Below are 5,438 nucleotides of genomic sequence, written 5' to 3'. Positions count from 1 at the left end.
GGGGGGGCAGACGCCAGGGCTGGTGGGGGGGTGAATCAACCTCGGGGGCGTGTGGAGAGCCTGCCTGGCTGGAGCTGGGTGGGCCCTTGCAACGCACCGGAGTCATTCTCCCACTGGGGTTCCTGGGCCGCTGGTAACAAATCCCTGGCACCCCTGCTCCTTGAGAGCATAATTACTACCCCCTCCAGAGGACCTGCAGCGGTGCCAGAGCCAGGCACTGTATGCAGAGCCCTAGAGAAAATGCTGTCTTTTTTTTAAATTTTCTTTGCAAGTTGTTTTATTTACAATGCCAACTTTTAAAAGTCACTAAACTAAAGTTAACTGGACAATAAACTAGGCATAAATTGCTTTACAAAAAGAGGGAAAGCCCAAAATGCCACTTTCTATAGAGAACCCACAGAGAGAAAATGCTGTCTTATTTTGCTCTCCCAGAGAGGAAAACTGAGGCACGGAGCAGTGAAGGTCGTCATCCAGGGTCACACAGTCAGTGGCAGGACCGGGATCTGAAGAGAGGCTGTTGCTCCCCGGACGTCCCTCCTACCCCTCTGCCCGCAGCCTCTGTCTAGACACCTTGGACCGCCTCTGTGTCCCCTTTCCCAGGAAGTACCCGGGACCTGGGTCCGAGGTGTCATCTGATCTCCTCTCTGAGGCAAAAAGTGGGGAGCCAGGATGAGGGGCCCCAGATGTCTGTGGCCTCAGTCCGGTCAGGTGGTAGGAAGGAATATACCAGAGAACGGGCTGCAGCCATGGGAGGGGAAACAGGATCCATGGATTCTTTCCCAGTTCCAGGCTCCTTGAGGTAAGGCCTCCAGGCCAAAAGGCGGGCCCCGCAGCAGGGCGATGCCCTCTCCACCCCAGCCCACCTGCCTCAGTACCACTGGGGTCTGAACCATCCAGCTGGAGGACAAATGGCCATACTTAGATTGTAACAGACAGCTGGAACAGGGCCCAGGTGGAAGGGGAGACCAGGTGGGGCTGACAGGGTCCCTCACCTCCCTGCTAGGGGCGCTGGAGCCCAGGTCCCAGGCTGAGCTGGCGCTACCTGCCAGCAAGGCAGGGATCAGTTTCGCAGCCCCCCACACCCCGACATGCAGCCGTTCAGGTCTGAGAAGCCCATCTGAGTGGAGAGGCTTCGTTTACTGCCCCTGCCCTTCTGCTTCCTGGAAGCTCTTCATCTTTTGGAGGCCTGCTCTGGGCTTTTTGCATCTCAAGATCTCCAGAAGAACATCCTTACTTACCAACTTTCTGAAATGACTTTGCACAGCAAAGAATAATTTTGTAAAGTGAATTAACTTAATTTTATCTGGAAAAAAATTAAAATGGCAGAAGACGAGAGTCATCCTGGAGCCTGACCTTGGCATGTAGGTGGCCAGGTGGCTTGCATGCCCTGGGCTACCTTGGGCAGCGTTTGCAGTGGTGTCATTGATTTCTTTCGTCTTTACCTTTCTGAGTTTTGTTATCGTTGTTGTTATAAAGATTCATTTATTTAGACACTTGAACGTTACACGTTTATTTTGTTAACTATTGAAAAATGTTAACAAACTATTGAGTAAATGTAACATTACTCTCCATGGCAATTAGGTCTTTGATGTATGATAGTTTGCCCAAGAAATTTTCTTTAAAGAAAGAGTTGGCCCTGGAAGGGGATGGGCATTCTGTGTTGGGATCCATATGTGGCTTCTGTAGAACAAAGAGGCGTGTTGCTAAAAAGTAAATTGAAAATCTCTGATTTAAAGAAGGCCCCCAGAGACTTAAACCATGAAGAAAAAAGATGATAAATTTGACTACATTCATATTTAAAACTTCCATCGAGTCACAGACATGATAAACAGAGTTAAATGAAAAGCCACGAACTACCAGAGGTTTTGACAATTCTTCCAACTGATAAAGGAATAGTGTAAATAATCCTACAAATCACTACGAGAAATGACAAACCACCCCATAGAAAATGGACATTTGCGTGGATAACTATTTCACAGAAAAGGAGACTCACACAGTCCACCAACTTTTGAGAGATGCCCAACCCCACTTGTAATCAGCTTTTGTTTGTTTGTGCTTATTTTTGGTTTTGTTTTTTCTTTTACCACTACAAGACAGCAAAAACTAAAAGGTCTGACGATACAAAATGCCATCATGGATACCAGACAAAAGAAACATATTCTGCTGTGAGGATGTAAATTGGTGCAACCGATTGGGAAAACAACCCATCATCCTATGAATGTGAGGGCGCATGTTCTCCAAGAATTTGTAAATTTCCCTCCTGAATGCACATGCCATGAGACAGGGACAAATGATCAAAACCAGAACAAAACTAAACAAGACCCCAAACTGGAAACAACCTAATGGTCTGTCAGCCGGGGAACAGGTGAGTGTGTTGAGGGACAGTGACCACCCTCATCCATGTGGACAGATCCCAAACACTGTTTTGAGCTGCACAAGGGAAATCGCAGACGAATACCTACAACATGGTTCTTTTTACATATGGGCTGAAAGCAGCAAAACAAACAAATGATCAAACAAATAAAAACAACGAACACAGCATCATTTGAGGGGTATATATAAAAAGAGAAATGAAAAGCAATGGGAGAAAATCTAAATTCAAGAAAGCAGGTACTTTTGAGGAGGGGATGGGCTGGAGAGGTGGGTGTAGGGGGTTCAAAGTTCCAGGGAACGTTACTTTCTTAAGCCAGGGGTTCCTAACATAGCTGTTCTTTTGATTATATTTAAGCCATGTCTACAGATGTGCTTTATATGCATGATATTTTATGATCAAAACCAAAAGCAGTTTACCACCCACCTCCCCACCCCATTCCCATTTTATGAACCAAGGACCAGGATGGTAGGGGCAGATATCTGACCCTGGGCTTCCCTGGTGGTGCAGTGCCTGAGAATCCGCCTGCCAATCCAGGGGACACAGGTTCGAGCCCTGGTCTGGGAAGATCCCACGTGCCGTGAAGCAACTAAGCCCATGCACCACAACTACTGAACCTGCGCTCTAGAGCGCGTGAGCTGCAACTACTGAGCCCATGCACCACAACTACTGAGCCCGTGTGCCACAACTACTGAGCCCGTATGCCACAACTACTGAAGCCCACGCGCCTAGAGCCTGTGCTCGGCAACAAGAGAAGCCACCGCAATGAGAAGCCCGCGCACCGCAACAGAAGAGTAGCCCCAGCTCGCCGCAACTAGAGAAAGCTGGCTCACAGCAATGAAGACCCAACGCAGTCAAAAATAAATAAATAAATAAATAAATTTATTTAAAAAAAAAAAAGAACTCTGCCCCCAAATCACACAGGGAGTTGGGAGCAGAGCGCAAGATTACAGCCCCACCCTGATCTAAAGACCATCCCTCCAGCCCCACCCTGACCTACACACTCCCCACTGTAGGCAAAACCCCCTATTTGTCTCCTTTATTCCCACCCGATGCTTTACTGCGCTCCTGATACCAGATGTGTGGGATCCCCACACCAAGCAATTTGCTACACCAGCTGGGGTCCTGCAAAAAAAATTTTTTTTTTCCACACCGCGTGGCTTGCAGGATCTTAGTTCCCTGACCAGGGATTGAACCTGGGCCCTCGTCAGTGAAAGTGTAGAATCCTAACCACTGGACCACCAGGGAATTCCCAGGGGTCCTACAATTTAACTCAATTCTGACGCTCTCTACCTGGAGTTTGCACTCCTAGCTTCTCCCCAAACATCTGGCCCATAAGTTAAGGGCTGAGTCCCATGAGACTGTCCCCCACCCCACCCCGAGATGCCAGTCACAAGTCCAGGTTGTCACCTGTGCTTTTGGTCAACTGGCTGTAAATTGGACGTTCCCACGACCCCTCCTTGGGTTCAGTCATTTGCTGGAACAGCTCACGGAACTCAGGGGAACACTTATGTTTACTGGTTTATTACATAATAGAGGATATGGTAAAGGATAAAGATGAACCGCCAGTTGAAGAGATACATACAGCCGAAGGTCCAGAGGGGTCCCAAGTGCAGAATCTTCTGTCCTCATGGAGCTGGGGTGCATCACCCTCCTGGAATGCAGATGTGTTTGCCCACCCAGAAGCTCCCTGAACCCCATACTTTGGGGATTTTTATGGAAGCTTCGTCATGTAGGCACAATGGATCATTAACTCCATTTCCAGCCTCTCTCCCCTTCTTGGAGGATTACGGGGGGTGGGGCTGAAAGTTCTAAGCCTTTAATCATGGTTTGTTCTTTCCGGTGACCAGCCCCCCCATCCAGGAGCCCACCCAGAGCTGGCTCATTAGAACAGAAGATGCTCTTGTCACCCAGGAAATTCCAAGGGTTTCAGGAGCCCTGTGTCAGGAACCGGGGGTCAAATACCAAAGAACAACACAAAAGATGCCCCTGGTGCTCTTATCACTTAGGAAATTGCAAGAATTTTAGGAGCTCTGTGCCAGGGACTGGGGGACAGAGACCAATATATTTTTTCTATTGTTTTCCACCTGCCCATCTGCACCCTGATCTAGAGACACTCCCACCCCACCTCCACGCTTACCTAGAGACCCTCCACCCTACTCCCACCCTGATCTAGAGACAGCCCCACCTCCACCCCTCACCCCTACTCGAGTCTAGGGGCCTTGCTGTGACTCTGACCTTGGTGTTTCCACGAGGCTCCAGGGAGACCAGGGTCAGTGTGCTGATCCCAAACCCGGGGCAAAGGGGCTAGAGGGTGATCTGTACCCAGTGCACCCTCACCTGTGGGGAGCTGGCAGGCACAAGAGGGGGAGGGGTGGCCTCGAGCAACACGCCGGGCCTCAGACAGAGATCCTTGTGGACAAGAAACTTGAGGAGACTGCAGCTGGGTGTGGGCAGGCGGGCACCCCCTGATTTGATAGATGGAGGCCCTTTGGTGGATAATTCTGGGGAGCCTTTGGTCAATGATACCCTCTTGATTTCTGACAGCTGCTCTGACTTGCCCTGGGGCCTCTGGACACTTCAGCTCGGGGCGCTGGCTGGGAGGACGGAGTTGCAGGGAGAAGGAGCACGTCGGAGGGGCTGCAGGACCTGGGCTCCTCCCTGCACTGGCACCAGCCCTGGGACCTTGTGGCGAGGGCTGGGGGAGCTTGGCTGTGAGAAAAAACAGCAGCGGCGTGTGGTGGGGAAACTGAGGCAGGAAGCTGTTAGGTGTCTTTCTCAGAGCCCCATGGAGGGTTTGTGCAGGAGCTGCTTTCAGCTCTCCAGGCTGGCGGGGGAGGGGAGCCAGCTCGCTGATGACATTCACAGACGCCCTCCCTCCTGCCAATCACGGACGATGCTCATTTTGGTCCCCTCCTCCTCTCTTCCCTGCTAAATCTTGATCAGAGCTGCCCACTCTGAGCCAGCATCGCTGCTTCTGCCTCTTCTTGCCCAACCAACAGGAAAAGACAGGCGTGGCAATGCTTTACAGACACGGCCCCACTGCCCTAAATTCCCTGTCTTCTTA

General features: G+C 50.4%; 1 non-coding gene across 1 annotated transcript; it reads right to left on the bottom strand.

The window, feature by feature from the left end:
• Positions 1-3,546: 3,546 nt before the first annotated feature.
• Positions 3,547-3,619, bottom strand: TRNAE-UUC (transfer RNA glutamic acid (anticodon UUC)). Its single transcript has one exon. It is a non-coding gene; the product is annotated as a tRNA-Glu (tRNA).
• Positions 3,620-5,438: the final 1,819 nt, after the last annotated feature.

Source organism: Lipotes vexillifer, unplaced genomic scaffold (genome assembly GCF_000442215.2).
Source record: "Lipotes vexillifer unplaced genomic scaffold, Lipotes_vexillifer_v1.1 scaffold12, whole genome shotgun sequence".
Taxonomy (NCBI): Eukaryota; Metazoa; Chordata; class Mammalia; order Artiodactyla; family Lipotidae; genus Lipotes; species Lipotes vexillifer.
This window is presented reverse-complemented; position numbering and strand designations above follow the sequence as displayed.